Here is an 18,810-nt window from a genome sequence, read left to right as displayed (position 1 = left end):
AGCACCAGAACAGCAGCTCTTGTCACCAGGACACAGTGTTTGCTACTCTGGAAGTCATAAGAGTGGGGATGTGGCTGCAGAGGGATTAGTTTATCTTTTGATCTTCTACTGTGGGGACGGAGAGGGGGCTGTAAAATCTAATGGGCGCAGCTGTGGGACGCACTCTTCAGGATAGAATATGCCATGGCAGAGCAAAAGAACATTTACTATTGCTTTCACCTTCTGTAACCATCCCTACAGAACAGAATTGCCTATTTTTCATGTGTAAATAATAAGGGATTAAACGGATCTTTTTACCAAACTTGCTGATCTCTATTTTAGTGACCTTGGAAGAAAGAGGGTAAGTCCAGTGAGAAATATAATAAGGGGGGCGTGGCCAAGATGGCGGCGGAGTAGGACGCCTTTCCGAGCCGCTCCGGCGCTGATCCGACAAAGCTTCTAATAGCACGATCCTGAGGGAGCGAACCCGCTTCAAAAGTGGAGAGGAGGTCTACCTAACGTAGCGGTCTGCTTTGGCGAGGTCGCTGGAACGGTGAAGCCCCGAGATCGCCCTTGAGATCGATCAAACTCCGCGGCCTGTGCGACCCCGGCCTTTCCTGATCTCAACGTCCGGCGTGGGAGGAGGGCGGAGCCCCTGAGGTCCCGCCTGGAGACGCCGAAGATAGCGGACGGTGGAGGGTCGCTTTGTATCATCGGGCCGGAAGGTCTGACGGCAGCTGTGGCTTGGAGCCCCCTGGCCCGCAAGGTGCTGCAGAATCGCGGGCCTTGGCGAGAAGAGCCCCACAGGGGTCGCCGAGGGGGTGGTACGAGACTTCTGCACGCTGAAGGTGATGGCCCTGAGCGGTGGCGATTTCCCTGCCCATGCTTGGAGGTGGTGAGCGACACCGGACCAGCAGATCCCGGCGAAACCCGAGCCACGTGAGGGCTGGAAGAAGCTTGGGGGTCAACGACAGCACTTGGACTCTTGCTCGCCTGTGCACCTGTGAGGACCGCGGCTCGTACTGCCGTACACGTGGAGCTCGACACAGCTGCGGACTATAGAGTGAAGCCTGGTGCTCGATTTGTGGTCGCCCGCTCTAGCCTGGGCCGAGCGACGCAGCCCGCCATCGTGTCTGGCCACGTGGTGCTTGGTCGGGACGCTGTGGGCCGCCATGTCTAATGCGCAACGCAAACGGGGCCAGGGAAAGGATAATGCCCTGAAATCCTCCCAGCAGCCGGCATCCCCTGGAGCTAGTGGGTCGTCGAAGCAGTCGGATGACAAAGCGCCGACGAGAAAAGCCTTCATGACTGAATTCTTTGCCTCCATTAAGGAGGACATCTCCGAACTCCGGGCGCAATTAGCCTCCGATTTGCGGGAGGTGCGGAGAGATGTTGACGGCTTGGGCGAGAGGGTGGCGACCCTGGAGGACCGTGATCTAAGTGTGGCCACCGACGTGCACCTGCTGCAGCAGGATATCATTCGCCTCACCGAGCAAAACCTGGACTTGCAGTTGCACACGGAGGACTTGGAAAACCGCTCCCGTAGAAATAACATTCGTATACGGGCGGTGCCATGGGACGGTGAGGCTGGGGACCTGCGGGGATATGTCCAGGAATTATTCCTCCAAATATTGGATGAAGAGGATACAAAAGAGATTCAGATGGACAGAGTGCACAGGGTTGGGCTGCCCCGGCGCGGGGGGGCCCCCCCCCCGACATCCTTGTGTGCGTCCATGATTTCCAGCTTAAGGAGCGGATCCTCCGCAAGGCCAGAACACTCACGTCGCTGCAATTCCGGGACCACTGCCCCCAACTGTACCAGGATCTGGCGGCCTCTACTCTGCAGAAGCGGCGGGAGTTCCGCCCGGTGACTACATTCCTGAGAGAACGGGGCATCGCCTATTCCTGGGGTCATCCATTTCGGATCATCTTCCGGTGGCAGAATCGTCTGGCGCAAATCCGCACGCTTCAAGCAGCGAAGGAACTTCTGGGCCTGGGAGATGTGCCGCCCTCGCAGGCCGCGACTGCCTCTCCATCTCGGAGGCGCCACCGTTCATCTTCCTGGCAGAGGGTGGGTGCTTCATCTGCCCGACAGCGGCCGGACCTCTCTACCAGCTTGCAAGAGCGGGGCAACGCTGTGGCGTCGGTGGCATCGGCCACGTTGGCCGACGCGCAGCAAAGCTCCGGAGCGGCATGACCTCATTATCTTGATGGATTGGCGCCGGAGGGGTTCGGGCCTTCTGGTTGGGGGGTATGAAAGTACTCTTGGAGGAGACACCCTCGACTATAGCCATGGGGGACAGTGTACTAGTCCCTCCGGCCTGTTTCCTGGACGGAAGGCCTCCTACGGACTTCGGCCTTCTGGACATGGTGAGTACTGTTTTTGCATTTAAATTTCTGTTTCTGCTCTTGTTTTTGGTTGTGTTTCGATTGGGGCGGGGATGGGAGTTGGGGAGTTCGGGATGTTGGGGGGGGACCCGTGACGGTTGGACTGGGGGGACGCTTGATGTGTGGCTGCGGGTGTGCGTGTACATTAGTGTTGTGGATGTCATTGCACTGGTAGATTGGCGACTGCTGGTCGTCTCTTGTGTGCGGGCTGGTCTGGTTGTGGGGAGGGGGACTCTTGGCGTACTGAGAGCAGTTTCTGGGATTTATCTTCGTTATGCCGATTAGTATAGGGACGTGGAATATTAAGGGCATGAATTCACCACAGAAGCGGCAGAAGGTTTTGAAGTATGTAGTGGACCACCACCTTGATGTTGTTGGGCTGCAAGAAACACACTTGGCGCGGAAAGATGAGATGAGGCTCCGCCATAGGGCCTATCCCATTATTTATAGGTCTTCCGCTGCTACGAAACACAGGGGAGTGGCACTCCTCTTCAGAGCTGCATTGCACTTTCAACCTGTGGAGGTCCGTCACGACAAGGAGGGCCGTTGGCTAATGGTTAAAGGTCTTATACAAGGACGATTGTGCACTTTCGTGGTGGTGTATTTGCCCAATGCTGGCCAGAATAAGTATTTGCAGGACCTGTTGGTGAAGGTGGGAGACTTTGCAGAAGGGCACTTGTTCCTGTTGGGGGATTTCAATTTGGTGTGGGACAGGGATCTGGACAGCTCAGGGGGACACAGGGCGGGTACAGGGGTGTTTTCTGGTTCCACACAGCAAGGGGTGGGGGAGCTGGGACTAGTTGATGGCTGGCGCTTTTTTCACCCTACCACGAAGGACTATACATTCTTTTCACACGTGCATCACTCCTATTCCCGCTTGGATTACATTTTCCTTAGTCAGTCCCTTCGTGGGAACGTGCTGGATGCCGCCATTCTTCCGATCTCGGTGTCGGACCACAGTCTCTTGGTGCTAAATCTTCGATGGTCGCCGCCTGACGCTACGTGTCGGAAGTGGTATTTTCCAGCGTCGGTGGTCAGGGACGATGTATCTAACCAAGCATTGCACCTTGCTATCTGTGAATTCTTTGACCTCAATCCTCCCTCGGACACTTCGCTGGCGACCACGTGGGACGCCTTTAAAGCCACGATCAGGGGCACGTGCCTGGGTCTCAATTTGCAGCTTAACACATTGCGGAGGAAGGAACGTGATGCCTTGGAGGCTGAGGTACTCGAGCTCGAGCGGGCTCACAAACTTAACCCCTCGAGAGTGACCCTCCGCCCGTTGACGGCGGCAAGTTGAAGGCACACTATGCCAATAGGGCAGAGCTTACTCTCCTACGACTGGGGCGTCAATCATACTCTAGCGGCAACAAGATTGGCAGACACTTAGCGCGACAATTGCGGGACAGGAGGGAGAGGGAATACATAGGGGGGATCAGAGACTCCGCGGGAGTGCTACACCACCGCGACGGGGCGAAGGCGGACATTTTTGGACGCTTTTACGCCCACCTGTACACGGGCGACGCCTTGGACGCTGCGTCACAGCGGGAGTTTCTACAACGTTTGCCGCTACCACAGGTTTCTAGTGAGTGGAACGATTTGTTGGAGGCACCGATCTCGCGGGAGGAGGTTCTCTCCGCCATCAAAAATTTGAAATTACATAAAGCCCCCGGTCCGGACGGGTACACAGCGGTCTTCTACAAGGCGTATGCGACTGAGTTGTGTGACTTTCTGGTTGCCCTTTTTAATGATATGGCGACGTCCGGAATGAACGCAGGGACTCTGGCAGAGGCGGTGATTACGGTCTTGCCGAAACCGGGGAAGGACCCGGAGCAATGTGCTTCGTTCCGACCCATAGCCTTGCTTAACATAGATGCGAAGCTTTATTCGGCGATTTTGGCCAGCCGTCTCCAGGACCTGCTTCCGGCGATCATACACCCGGACCAGGCCGGCTTTATTAAGGGCCGCCAGACTCACGACAATACCCGTAGAGTAGTTCACCTTATCGAAAAAGCAGACAGGTTCCGCATCCCGGCTGTATTGGTGGGTCTAGACGCGGAGAAGGCCTTCGATCGAGTGGATTGGGGCTTTCTGTTTCATACGTTGCGAGCATTCGGCTTCTCTGATAGGTTCATTACTATGGTGCAGGCAAACTTCTGTAGCCCGCGTTCGAGGGTGGTGGTGAATGGCCACCTGTCGGCCTTTTTTTCACACTCGCGGGGCACCAGACAGGGGTGTCCCCTCTCCCCCTTGTTATTCGCGCTCAGCATTGAGCCCCTAGCAATGGCAGTGAGGGAACATGAAGGTGTGAAGGGCATACCGTTCACGGGAGAGCTTTTTTACGAAAGACAATGGTCCTTGACACAGGGATAGAAGGGTACAATAATTATAGGCCACAATGTGCGCTATAATAGCAAAAAAAGTCCAGCCGGACTTGCAAAATTTATTCAATAATTCATATAACCAGTTGAAAAGAAGCAATAAAACAGTGGGACACAGTCCTGTATCCACAAAGCTTACACAGACTTAGAGACAGTACAAACATATACAAATACATCAGGCATGTAAACGAAAAATGGAGCAAGAAGGGGACTCTGTGATATACTTGCTTCACATATGTGGGGAACAAAACATATTATGCACATAATAGTGAACTAGTATTGAGCCCACATATCATGTCGACGGCGTTTCGATCCTTTCATGGGTAACGGATCATCATCAGGACTATCATTGTATGCCTGAAAAAAGCCTGCAAAACGTAGACAAGGGGAACATATAACAGGGAATTAATACCATGTGTATCACGTAGAATACCTCTAGAGTTAGCAATCCTCATACCATGCTCTTAAGGTGTTGCTAATTCATACTTGTGTGGAAGGTGTCAGACACACTGTGCTGATCATACACGACGCAATGTGTTAAAAACCATGCAAGATGAGCAAGGTGTGTAATGATTGTGACTCACTGTGCAAAAAACCCTGCCATTGGTGTGAATCACTAATTGGGTTTTGAAGGTGAAGGTGGCGTAAGAAAAAAGGATCCAGTATAATTACATTAACTTGGTGAGTGAGACATGGGAATCCAGTGGTGTACGGACGTAGTCGCGGTGAATTAACCAAGGTACATCTGGGCGCTGGTAACTAGAAGGAAAATTACCAATTGCGGAGATCAGATTGTTTAGCTTGGCAGCTAGATAATAGCTAATTGGAGAGGGCACGGGGGTTGTAGTAACACATCCCATGGGTACAGGCCAACGCTTACCTGTATCAACAGTGATTGGTTGAGCGTGTGATTATCTAGGAGAGGGCTCCGTGGGAATCGGGCAACTGTGTGCCTGTCAAGGATTGCTGAGCGTCCTGTGGTCTGCAGCGTGGACCTAGCGTAATGAAGGAGGGAGAGGGGTCAGTACCTCAGGGGGGTAGTTATTAGAAGGGTGTGAGGGGTCCGTATGCACTCACCAACGTGGCACTGCTAGAAGGGGCAGTGATTAGGCGCTTCTAGGTTGGTAGAGAGCTCGCGCTGAGGCGGAGGGCGGGGATCCAATGGGGATTAGCCTGGGGTTAAAAGATTAATTTATTAACACTTAAGTGGCGCCGCAACCGAGATCGCGATCGGCGCGAGGAGGGGGATTCTTACCCGCAGTTCCAGCGAGGGATAGGCTGGATCGGTACCTGAAGTGACAAAAGAAGGGCCGGTCTGAGTGGACTGTAGGCTGCCTCTCAGTGGGGTGGGGGGGGAAGCGGGCGGCAAAGCGAGGCTTACCTGCGTTCGAAGTTGAACGGCAAGGAGGCGTCCCGGTGCAGAATCGCGCCGTGGATCAAGGGGAAGTGCACTGGGGCACCGGATATAAAGGGCTCGGCCATATCGGGCGGGGAATAGTTCTAATGGAACCGCCATCTTGGAAGGGTAAAGATGACCCGATTATGTTCAGTGCCGAATAAGCACTCATCCTGGGCAGAATACCTACTGGGGAATTGGTGATTCTGATTTTGGGTGATATTAAAAGTGAGCTAATTAAACATCAATGAGGAGTCTAGGCAACCATGTATATTATGTTACTCAGTCAAGTATACAAAAAGATATGGAGGACTCGGCCATATTAGACGGGGAATTGATCTAATGGAACCACCATCTTGGAAGGGTAAAGATTACCTGGAATTGTGTTCAATTTGAAATAAGCACTCATCCACGGCTTAAGGCCTGCTGGCAACCAGGCATAAATTAGTGGGCCAATTGTGATTCTAATTTTGGGTGATTTAAAAGTGAACTAATTTAACCAACAGTGAAGTGCTTAGGCAGTCATGCACATTTTACTACACAGTCAAGTATACAAAGAGAGCAATTGACCCTGTAATTTCATTGACCCAGACAATAATTATACTCCTCTGGAGGCCAGAACCTACAGTGCTGTATCAATATACATAAGTCAATCACAAGAGCGAGGTCCAATCCTCGGTGCGGTTCAAACCATTGTGGATACTGTCAAACAGGAGAATCATTTTGAGTTCCTCTTTGTTGAGTAAGAGTCCGATATCTCCTCCACGTGATGGCAGTTTCACACTCTTCAGGACGGTCCATTTTAGTTCATTGTCTGAATGTTCTTTTGTACAGAAATGGTATGTTGCGCAATCGCTGGATTGCAAGGGATATAATCCTATCTACTTCCTCCTGAAGTGGGCCCACTCTGTACCCCCTTGCTTGTTTTACCCAATCCGTCTACCTTGTCCGTATCATGTCCGTACCTCCCCCTGTGTATTCACTAGAATACATTCAGAAAATCTGTGAGGGTCCCTCCCTGTTCTCTGACCCATCAGATAATAATCCAACTGCCACACCATCTACTCTCCCTGAGGAGTTAGAGAAACTCAAGAAGAAATATGTCCACCTGGAATTAATGACCCTAATGCTTAGACAATATTTAAAAGCAGAAATCATTCCTATAGGGTTGATAGTGAGAAACGTCCCTGGTATTTTTACCGATAATCCTAAATACATCCAGGGATTCAGCCATATTGGAACTACTTGTTCCAGACATTGGTTGGTTCTAGGGATAGAGATAGCCACAGAGACATTAAGTACCTTACTAACTGAGATTGAGGAGATCGAGAAAAAAATCAAGGACGATACCTTAGTCCCTGATTCTAAGAAACTTCTAGACCAAATTCAGAAAACTGTTGATGAATTTTACAGAATAGAGCAGAACAAAAAAACTAACAAAGTGAAAAAAGACATCAAATCTTTTCACATTGAGTCAGCGTATCCTTATCTTCAAAAAGATTTTTACCAGGAACGCGCATATTCCAACCCCCGCAACTCAAGACCCCGGGGTAGATTCAATCAACGCCAAACATTGGTAGGGTTTTCCGATTCCTCCGCTGACCTATCTGACAACTCAGATTCCAGTGATAACCCTGGCCCTTCTAACCGAAACAACCCCCCCCCCAAAATAGGAATATTTTTTTAGACAGGGGCCAATCCAACACTCCTGCAAGGGGACGAGGCAAACGTGTCCCTCGCTGGCACAACCCCCCGGGCGAACGCCAAACGAGACAAAAATTCTACAAATGGTAGAGTCTACTATGTCTGATTCACAAGCCATCCCTATATTTAATTTGTCTAAGCATAACCTTTCTTGTATTGAAACCTCGTTGCTCAGTAAAGGTCTTTCCTTTGTACCTACCATTCGCACCGACTTCTTAGAACTCCAAACGGAACTTTTAAGATTTTACCGCAAGGTACGTTTGGATGCATTTTTCCAACTTAATCCATCTCCATTGGCTGTAGCCAATACCCCATTTAGGCCTCCTTCTACCTTTCTGCCAACAGCATCTATGGTGCCCCCGGAGGTAGTTACCTTTGAGAAACTAGTCAATAATGACCTTAACACCATAAAAACTAGAAAGAGATTTATTCCCTATAACTTACCTTTGGAAGAAAAGAAAGCCATCAATTCACTAAAAAACCTAGAAATCCTCGTCATCAAAAGTGCAGACAAGGGTGGAGGGATTGTCCTACAAAATAGGGACCAGTACACTCATGAAATCTTAAGACAATTGGCCAACACTGATCATTATATGAAACTTCCATCCAATCCCACGAAGGAACTCCAAACCACCATTCTAAAAGTGACTACTGAAGCACTAGATCTTGGAATTATCAATCAGAAAGAGCACCAATTCCTCAACATCAAATCCCCACGTATGCCAGTATTGTACACTTTACCCAAAATACATAAAAGCACCACAGCGCCACCGGGTCGTCCAATTGTGTCTGGCTGCGGCTCAATTCTTGAACCTTTGGGCAAATTTATTAACCATTTCATCCAAGATTTTGTACCAAATACCCAATGTTATGTCAAAGATAGCATGGCCATGGTCAACTTCATAGAAGAATTACCCTTCAGCGCTGGCAACCAGCTATTGTGTACAATGGACGTGGAGTCCTTGTACAAAAATATTCCCCAGACTGCTGCCCTTTTGGTCATCCGCGACATCCTAGATACCAGACCAAGACCACACCGTATGCCCACAGTGTTTATACTCCAATTACTGGAAATTTGTTTAACTAAAAATTTCTTTTGTTTTGATCAACAATACTTCCAACAGATCAAGGGGACTTCCATGGGGGCTGTTTTTGCCCCCAACCTGGCCATACTATTCATGGATCAAATAGAGTCCAATTCCATCTTAACGACTTCTAACCCCTTTGCATCAGACATTGTTATTTGGAAGCGTTATATTGACGATATTTTTTTAATTTGGAATAGTGATGTGATCAACCTAAATCACTTTATTCATTGGCTAAACAATAACTGCTGTGGGCTCACATTTACCAGTACCATTGAAACAGAATCCATCCCTTTTCTGGACCTCAACATATACCACTTGGATGGCCATCTGTACACTAAACTACACCGCAAACCCACAGAGAGGAACACACTTCTAGCTTACAATAGCAACCATCCCAGAGCCCTTAGAGATTCTCTACCTTATTCCCAGTTCCTCCGCATTAGAAGGAACTGTTATGCGAAGGAGGACTACTTCAGGGAAGCTGCCATTCTGTCTACCAAACTTAAACAAAGAGGGTACCCAAATAGATTGGTAAGAACATCTGTCAAACGGGCTTGGTACTGCCCCAGGGAAACACTACTATCTCCCAAAAATAAGGAATCTACCACAAGACTGACTTGTGTTACTACTTTTTCTCCTTCATCCAATGAGCTCAAAAAGAGTATACTGAAGCATTGGCCCACTCTTAATGCAGGTATTCTTCAATTTGACCGGCCGTTATTTGCATATAAAAAGAGCTCTAATTTAAAGGATCATCTAGTTCGTGCAGCCCTCCCTAGCCCTCCAAATCTGAGTACAATTGATGCCCTATGGACTCAAACTCCCTTGGTAGGACATGCAAAATGTGGCTCGTGTAATGTCTGTGAACTCACTATTGAGGGTAAATCCTTTGTATTTAATACAGTCACTATTGAATGCAGAAATTTCACGAATTGTAATAGTACTGATGTTATTTATTTAATCCAATGTCCCTGCAAACTTGTATATATCGGGCAAACAAGACAGAAAGTCAAGACAAGAATTGGCCAGCATCGCAGCAGAATACGCTGCAAAACTCCAAACGCCCCCTTGGTGGACCATTTCTGTACAAAAGGACATTCAGACAATGAACTAAAATGGACCGTCCTGAAGAGTGTGAAACTGCCATCACGTGGAGGAGATATCGGACTCTTACTCAACAAAGAGGAACTCAAAATGGTTCTCCTGTTTGACAGTATCCACAATGGTTTGAACCGCACCGAGGATTGGACCTCGCTCTTGTGATTGACTCATGTATATTGATACAGCACTGTAGGTTCTGGCCTCCAGAGGAGTATAATTATTGTCTGGGTCAATGAAATTACAGGGTCAATTGCTCTCTTTGTATACTTGACTGTGTAGTAAAATGTGCATGACTGCCTAAGCACTTCACTGTTGGTTAAATTAGTTCACTTTTAAATCACCCAAAATTAGAATCACAATTGGCCCACTAATTTATGCCTGGTTGCCAGCAGGCCTTAAGCCGTGGATGAGTGCTTATTTCAAATTGAACACAATTCCAGGTAATCTTTACCCTTCCAAGATGGTGGTTCCATTAGATCAATTCCCCGTCTAATATGGCCGAGTCCTCCATATCTTTTTGTATACTTGACTGAGTAACATAATATACATGGTTGCATAGACTCCTCATTGATGTTTAATTAGCTCACTTTTAATATCACCCAAAATCAGAATCACCAATTCCCCAGTAGGTATTCTGCCCAGGATGAGTGCTTATTCGGCACTGAACATAATCGGGTCATCTTTACCCTTCCAAGATGGCGGTTCCATTAGAACTATTCCCCGCCCGATATGGCCGAGCCCTTTATATCCGGTGCCCCAGTGCACTTCCCCTTGATCCACGGCGCGATTCTGCACCGGGACGCCTCCTTGCCGTTCAACTTCGAACGCAGGTAAGCCTCGCTTTGCCGCCCGCTTTCCCCCCCCACCCCACTGAGAGGCAGCCTACAGTCCACTCAGACCGGCCCTTCTTTTGTCACTTCAGGTACCGATCCAGCCTATCCCTCGCTGGAACTGCGGGTAAGAATCCCCCTCCTCGCGCCGATCGCGATCTCGGTTGCGGCGCCACTTAAGTGTTAATAAATTAATCTTTTAACCCCAGGCTAATCCCCATTGGATCCCCGCCCTCCGCCTCAGCGCGAGCTCTCTACCAACCTAGAAGCGCCTAATCACTGCCCCTTCTAGCAGTGCCACGTTGGTGAGTGCATACGGACCCCTCACACCCTTCTAATAACTACCCCCCTGAGGTACTGACCCCTCTCCCTCCTTCATTACGCTAGGTCCACGCTGCAGACCACAGGACGCTCAGCAATCCTTGACAGGCACACAGTTGCCCGATTCCCACGGAGCCCTCTCCTAGATAATCACACGCTCAACCAATCACTGTTGATACAGGTAAGCGTTGGCCTGTACCCCTGGGATGTGTTACTACAACCCCCGTGCCCTCTCCAATTAGCTATTATCTAGCTGCCAAGCTAAACAATCTGATCTCCGCAATTGGTAATTTTCCTTCTAGTTACCAGCGCCCAGATGTACCTTGGTTAATTCACCGCGACTACGTCCGTACACCACTGGATTCCCATGTCTCACTCACCAAGTTAATGTAATTATGCTGGATCCTTTTTTCTTACGCCACCTTCACCTTCAAAACCCAATTAGTGATTCACACCAATGGCAGGGTTTTTTGCACAGTGAGTCACAATCATTACACACCTTGCTCATCTTGCATGGTTTTTAACACATTGCGTCGTGTATGATCAGCACAGTGTGTCTGACACCTTCCACACAGGTATGAATTAGCAACACCTTAAGAGCATGGTATGAGGATTGCTAACTCTAGAGGTATTCTACGTGATACACATGGTATTAATTCCCTGTTATATGTTCCCCTTGTCTACGTTTTGCAGGCTTTTTTCAGGCATACAATGATAGTCCTGATGATGATCCGTTACCCATGAAAGGATCGAAACGCCGTCCACATGATATGTGGGCTCAATACTAGTTCACTATTATGTGCATAATATGTTTTGTTCCCCACATATGTGAAGCAAGTATATCACAGAGTCCCCTTCTTGCTCCATTTTTCGTTTACATGCCTGATGTATTTGTATATGTTTGTACTGTCTCTAAGTCTGTGTAAGCTTTGTGGATACAAGACTGTGTCCCACTGTTTTATTGCTTCTTTTCAACTGGTTATATGAATTATTGAATAAATTTTGCAAGTCCGGCTGGACTTTTTTTGCTATTATAGCGCACATTGTGGCCTATAATTATTGTACCCTTCTATCCCTGTGTCAAGGACCATTGTCTTTCGTAAAACTGATACCCCAGGTCCTTGCCTACCTAGCGGGTTCCCTTGTTCTTTATAGTAGTTCACAGGAGAGCAACACAAGATTTCCCTCTTCGCGGACGATGTCCTGCTCTCGGTGGCTGATCCTGCTGGTTCTCTACCTTGTGTCCGGGATATTTTGCTTGAATTTGAGGGAGTGGCTGGCTTCAAGGTTAATTATGGCAAATCTTACATTCTGAATCTGACCTTATCGCAGGCCGATGTTGCTCAGGTGAGGGCGTTGACGCCGTTGGCTTGGGCCTCGGGCTCGATTCTCTATCTGGGAGTTCACCTGACTCCTACGGTGGGTGGGTTATTCGCGGCCAACTTCCCGCCCCTGCTGGCAAAGACGCGGGCGGAATTGGAGAGATGGAAGCCTAAATTCCTGTCCTGGTTAGGTAGGGTACAAGCGATTAAAATGGTCCTCCTCCCCAAATACTTGAATCTCTTCCAGGCCCTGCCTATCCCGCTGGATAACTCTTTCTTTCGGCAACTCAAAACGATGATCTTGAAATTTGTCTGGCAAGGGGGTCGGGCGCGTCTGTCGTTCGCACTCCTGCGCCGGCTGCGATCTGAGGGCGGGGTTGGCCTTCCAGACCTGCACCTATATTATAAAGCTGCCCAACTGAGGGTCATGGTGGAATGGTCGCAGCAGCTCTCTGAGAAACACTGGCTGCATATGGACCGAAGCGTGGCAGGTCGGTCCATCTGGGATTTAGCCTGGAAGCCGAAGAGAGATCGTCCAGTGAATGCGTACCTCAGTACTCCCACGGGTACTACGCTGAAAGTGTGGGACACTTTGATCGGCGATGAGAGGTGGACGACCTTCCCATCTCCGTTCACTCCATTGCACTTCAACCCGGCCTTCCCGCCGGCGCTTGACGAGGGGCCCTTTGACGCGTGGAGAGAGGGTGGATGCAGGACGCTGCTCCATCTGTTTCACGGCTCTGATCCTCTGACCTTCGCTAATTGCATGCGGGATTACCAGGTGCCGCAAACTGATAAATACAGGCATATCCAATTACTACATTGGGCCACGTCACCGGGAGTGCGGGAGGCAGCCACGAGGCCTCCTTCTAAATTTGAGGCTTTTTTGCTGAAGACGTCTACCATGAAGGGAGCCATCTCCTTCCTATATCAACTGCTGCTTCAATCTGATTTGTCTCCTAGGCCGCGTTGTATGGAGCAGTGGGAGGAGATGGTGGGGAGGGATATCACCGATGGTGAATGGTCGGCGCTGTGGAGGGATCTGACCCAATTCAATCACTCGATCCACCTGAGGGAGGCACATTTAAAAACTCTCACGCAGTGGTATATGGTTCCGGCCCGGCTTCATCGTATCTACCCGGCTACCTCAGATAGGTGCTGGAGGGGCTGTGGCCTTCTGGGGGACTTCCGCCACATTTGGTGGGACTGCCCAATCGTCAGACCATTCTGGGATGAGATTCTCTCTCATATCAAGGATATTTTGCGATATCCTATTGAAAACTCTTTGGCCTTTGTACTTCTGGGCCTACGGGACCCCGGTCTTGAGCACCAGACGCGCGCGGATAAGAAGATTCTATGGCTCTGCTTGGGTGCAGCCAAGCTTACGCTGGCGGCAGCTTGGAAGCGGAAGGAGGCACCGGCGATCTCCCTTTGGCATGCGAGGCTCTGGAGGCTTCTGAGCCTGGAAAGAATGGCGGACATCTTCCTCGGCAATTACAAAAACTTTAAGCACATATGGGGCCCCTTGGTGTCCTTTCTATCCACTGGTCTGCCTTCGGCGGTTTGCCCAGCATCATTGAGGACCTTACATCTCTTTCAACTTTAGTGTGCATGCTGAACGAATGGGATGTGTGTGTGTCGACGTCACGGGGGGTAGGGGGGGGGGGAGGGGAGTTGTGTTTTTTCTTTTCGGTGCTGCAACCGGGGCATCTACTCTCAGCGGACGATGCATTTCTGTGCTTCTTGGACTATTAGTAGACCTGCTTGAAGGGACTATTTGATTTCGTAAAGACTCTGCTCCTGTGGAGCAATTTATACAGCTACTCCTTTCCTGCGAATGTACGGGCCCGTTGCCTGATCTTTCTTTTAGCATTATATCACTGCCTCCGTCCTGATTTGCTTTCTTTCCCACTCTGTGGGATCATCTGTGCGCCCGTTGTGGTATATTTTGTTTCTTGTTCTTTTTGTTCACTGCAAAATAAAAATTTTACAAAGAGAAATATAATAAGTTCTTTTACCAAAGATGTTTGCAGCCACTCTAAACCAACTGGGCTTATATGCCACATGGATGTACAGGGCTGCATTTTTATCCATGGCCAATAAATGTGTTGCATGGCTAGGTATGTGCGTGTTATTCACTCTCATGGTTGCAATTTAATGCACACTGTGATCAAATGCCAAAAGCTGGAAAAGAGATCATTTGTATTTATTTTCTGCTTTCAGGTGGTCATCTGTACAAGTTATTTTGGTATAAGCACAGAAAACATATTTAATTTATAATATGTCCCATCTCCTGACCGGGACTTCATGTCAATAGCCATATTTCGATTTAGAAAAGATCATCTCTCCATTCGTAGCTAGACTAGAATGCCTGTTCCTTTTCTTTTCTTAATATTTATTTCATCTGTAATTGTAAATGCAAGAATACATTTGACATTTAGTATAGTATGTATATGAGGCATATAATATAAATTATTAGCGGAATTAACACACATGGGATCATGGTGTGCATTTTTATTACTCAGAGTTTGACATGTCAGCCCAGTAGATACCCTATTTTTTCTGATATCACATCTGCAACGTCCACCACTCCTTTTCATCCTCATAAAATGGAATGGTGAAAGGCTGAGCCACCAACAGCAATATCAACAGTGTCTCTGTCTCAGCATTTATCATCCAGTGGCAGTGAGAGAGAGAATATGATGCCCACTAAAGGTATAGAAAGTATGTATCTTGGAAAGCAACTATAATTTCCAGGTTTGAAAGAAACACCCACTAGTTCCGAACAAAGAGTCCCTGGTGAATTGTTCACTTTTTGCAACTGCATATTCACTAATCGTGAGAAATAGGATGCTGAGGCCCTTCTCTTAAGTAAGAAATAGTGGGCCATCATAAGTAGCAGCAGAATGGTTAAGTTAGTGGTAATGCACTTGCTAGAGAGATCTGTGTACATTCTAATCAAAGGTTCAACGCACCATAAAACTGCATAGAGGATTACTGTTTCCGCTAGAAAGCACAGCATGCAACATGTAAATCACAGATTTCTCTTTTATGTAGATAGCTCAATAGACTACTCTGTTTGTTTAATAGATTCTGGAGTTACCTGCCAGTTAAACGATAACATCCCTGTAACATAGCTTAGTGAGTTATGACCCTGCAGCAAGGACCTGCATATAAACAACAAGGGTTATATTTGACCCTCACTGTTTTTCCTCAATCTTTTCTTAATTTAACGCTATTATAAAAGGGTTACTTTGGGTAGTAATAAATACTTATTAGTAAGTGTAGGAAAGTGGGTTTCTGTTGCATTAAACACTACACTTTTTGTCAGACTTCTGATGCACTTTGACTTGATGTGCCCTGGGTCCCTGCCAATCAGGTTCCTAGGGTAAGTATTGTTTTCCAAAACTGTCCCATTTTCGCACCTCTCCGGCAACATTTAAGTATCTTGTAAAATGTACCTTAGGTACCAAGGGCACTGTGACCAGGGAAGGCCTCTAAGGGCTGCAGCACTTATTGTGCCACCGTTAGAGGTCCTGTACCTTAGCACACACACACTGCCATTGCAGGTTGTATGTTTTGTTGCAGAGAAAACTGAAGAGTCAGCATGGCACACATAGCTGCATTACATGCCTGCAACCCACTGCCTATTGTATAGGTAAGACACCCCTCTAGCTGAGTGCACTATACCACTGGTGAGGGTACAGTTGCATGAGCATTGTACCCCTACAGTGTCGGAGTCCATTTTTAGATACTAAAAGTGCTGTAAAGCCATAAAGAGTATATGGTCTGGGAGTTTATCATTATGAACTCCACAGAACGATAATGGCTTTACTGAATTCTGGGAAGTTTGGTAGCAAGCGTATCAGCATAATAAACCCACACTGTTGCCAGTATGGGATTTATTATACCATACACCCAGAGGGCATCTTAGAGATGACCCCTGAAAAAGGACCAGCCTCTGGTGGGTTCCCTGACTAGTAATCACCAGCTTGCCACCACAAGACATTTTTCTGGACCCATGGGGTGAGAGCCTTCACTCATTGGGCCCAGATATTAAGCCTTTCCTGGGAGGGAGTGGTCACACCTACCCCAGGCCAGGAACAGCCATCTGTAGCAGGGGACCTTCAAAGGCCCTGCTCCCTTTGTAACGTGACTCACAGCCTTTCCTGCTATCAGGAGCAGGCCCCTTTGCTGTCTCACCCACTTTTCAGTGGGACGACAGGCGTAAAAAATTAGAACAGCCCAGAAGGTTTGCCCACCTCTATTAATCCCACGCCTCAGGTGAGGGAGGTGAGGTCAAGCCCCCTTTTCTGTGCCTGCCATGTTGCAAATGGCAAGCACTGTCCAATCCATGTTAGGGATTGTGCCCTCTTCCCCACGTGGGCTAAGCACACCAAGGTTGTAGTCACCCTAAGGTCAGTAACCCATTATCTACTTACCTCAAGGGCCCTAAAAAGCCCCATAAATACAATATTTAGGAGGTAGCCCTGAACCCAGAAGGCAAAATCCTGCAACCTATGAAGAAGAAGGACGAAAGATGCCAAACAAAGGAGACTGCAGAGAAGAACTGACTTGGCCCCAGCCCTACCGGCCCGTCTGCAGTTTCCAGAGATCCTTTGCCACAAGGTGCCTTGTACTGCAGCCAGCAATCTCCCGAACCCCTGGGAGGACTAACTACCTTCAACAAAGACCTGGTCTCCTGTGAACAGCTACTCTGTTAAAAAAAATCACCAAAGAAAGACTCTGAGTCTGTCGAGGACAAAGAAACACAATGCCCATCACCCCCACTGCACCCAACACCTGCGGCCCGAGTGGCCCACCAGCCCCAGCAAGGTTCCCCAGCGCTCCAGGGTCCAAGTCTACCGTGGGTTGACCCATCCAAGACTCCCCAACATTGCCTGCAGCCTCTGCATGGAGACCCCCCAACCAGCCCTGTAAGGTGAAATCCAACCTCACAAGATACCCCTGCTTCCAGCTGCCTTGCACCCTGGAGAAGTGCACCTACGTACAGAGCCCTCCAAATTACCTGCCCAAGCTGCAGGGGGCCCCCTTTGCACAGTACTCAAGCCTGAAAGCTCCGCAAATCCAGAGTGGGCCCCTCCATGTACCTTGCAGGGGGGGCCTTCAACTTTTGTTATTCAACTGGTCCTGGAATACTTCCTGGACCGAGCCTTTAGCCAAAATCCCAAACCAGCACTCCCATTGAAAACCACAGGGCACCCAACGTTAAATCAGCACTCTGCACCCAGCAGCCCCTGTGCCGGTGTGGTTTCAATTTGTGTGCTAACTCGGATCCCCGTTTGCCCCGAGCTAAACACTAGGAGCTGTGCCCATAAGCAGCCACCAACTGGAGGCCCCCTATCCCCATTGGATAATATTGGGCCTCAGCACTCTGCACCTGGCCGCCCTAGTGCTGCTGATGATGCTTTTTCAGTACATCCTTTTCTCTCGAGAACCCTTGTTCTAACCCCAGAAACTCAACCCTCAAGACTACCGTACCTGCAAAACGATAACCTCATTTTTCTCCATCTGATTGCATTGACTGTTTTCCTCTGAAAAACTTCTAATTGTTGAGGGTGTTTTGTATGGAAACCTAAGAAACTGTGAGACATATGTACAAGGAGTTAACGCTGCCGTAGCTGCACTTTTTTGACAGTAAGGCAGTGATTTTTTATCACCATATGTACAAGCTGTCGATAACCTCAGTTAGCTGCAGTTTTCCAGCAAAAACGTGCATTTTAAAGATTGCCACTTCTGTCAGCAATAGTTAACCCCTTCGCTGCTCATGACAAGCTCAGCTCATCATGCAGTACACTGGTCGTGTGCTCATGATGAGCTGAGCTCGTCATCAACAATGGGATTTCAAAAATATGAGCACCGGGTGAAAATTCCCTTAGCATTGATGTGGTTAATGAAAATGATATACAAGGCTATGCGTTCTCGTGCAAAAACTGCTCCAAACCCCACTTCGCAATATTCACAAGGACTTCCTTGTATGGAGCAGACCAAAACATTGCCTCTAACTTCAGTCAAAGTAGTTTTTTAAAACCAGAAAATAGCTGGTCTTAAAAATGGTGCAAAGACTTGGGGCCTCATTTCCGCAGGTTTTGTTGCTGGATAGCGCTGCAAGGAATATTGCTTTGCTGCCCTGCGACAAAACTACAGGGCAGTAATGAGCACCATCAATAAGATAGGATGCATTCCTGGGCCTCATTCATGAAAAGTGTTGCAGCGGAACGACAAAACAGTGTGGCTACACTTTTCACTATACCCTTCTTGCGACACCATGGATGCACT

The sequence above is a fragment of the Lissotriton vulgaris genome, chromosome 9, assembly GCF_964263255.1.
Source record: "Lissotriton vulgaris chromosome 9, aLisVul1.2, whole genome shotgun sequence".
Lineage (NCBI taxonomy): Eukaryota > Metazoa > Chordata > Amphibia > Caudata > Salamandridae > Lissotriton > Lissotriton vulgaris.
The sequence above is the reverse complement of the archived record's forward strand: the minus strand, read 5'-3'. Positions refer to the sequence as shown.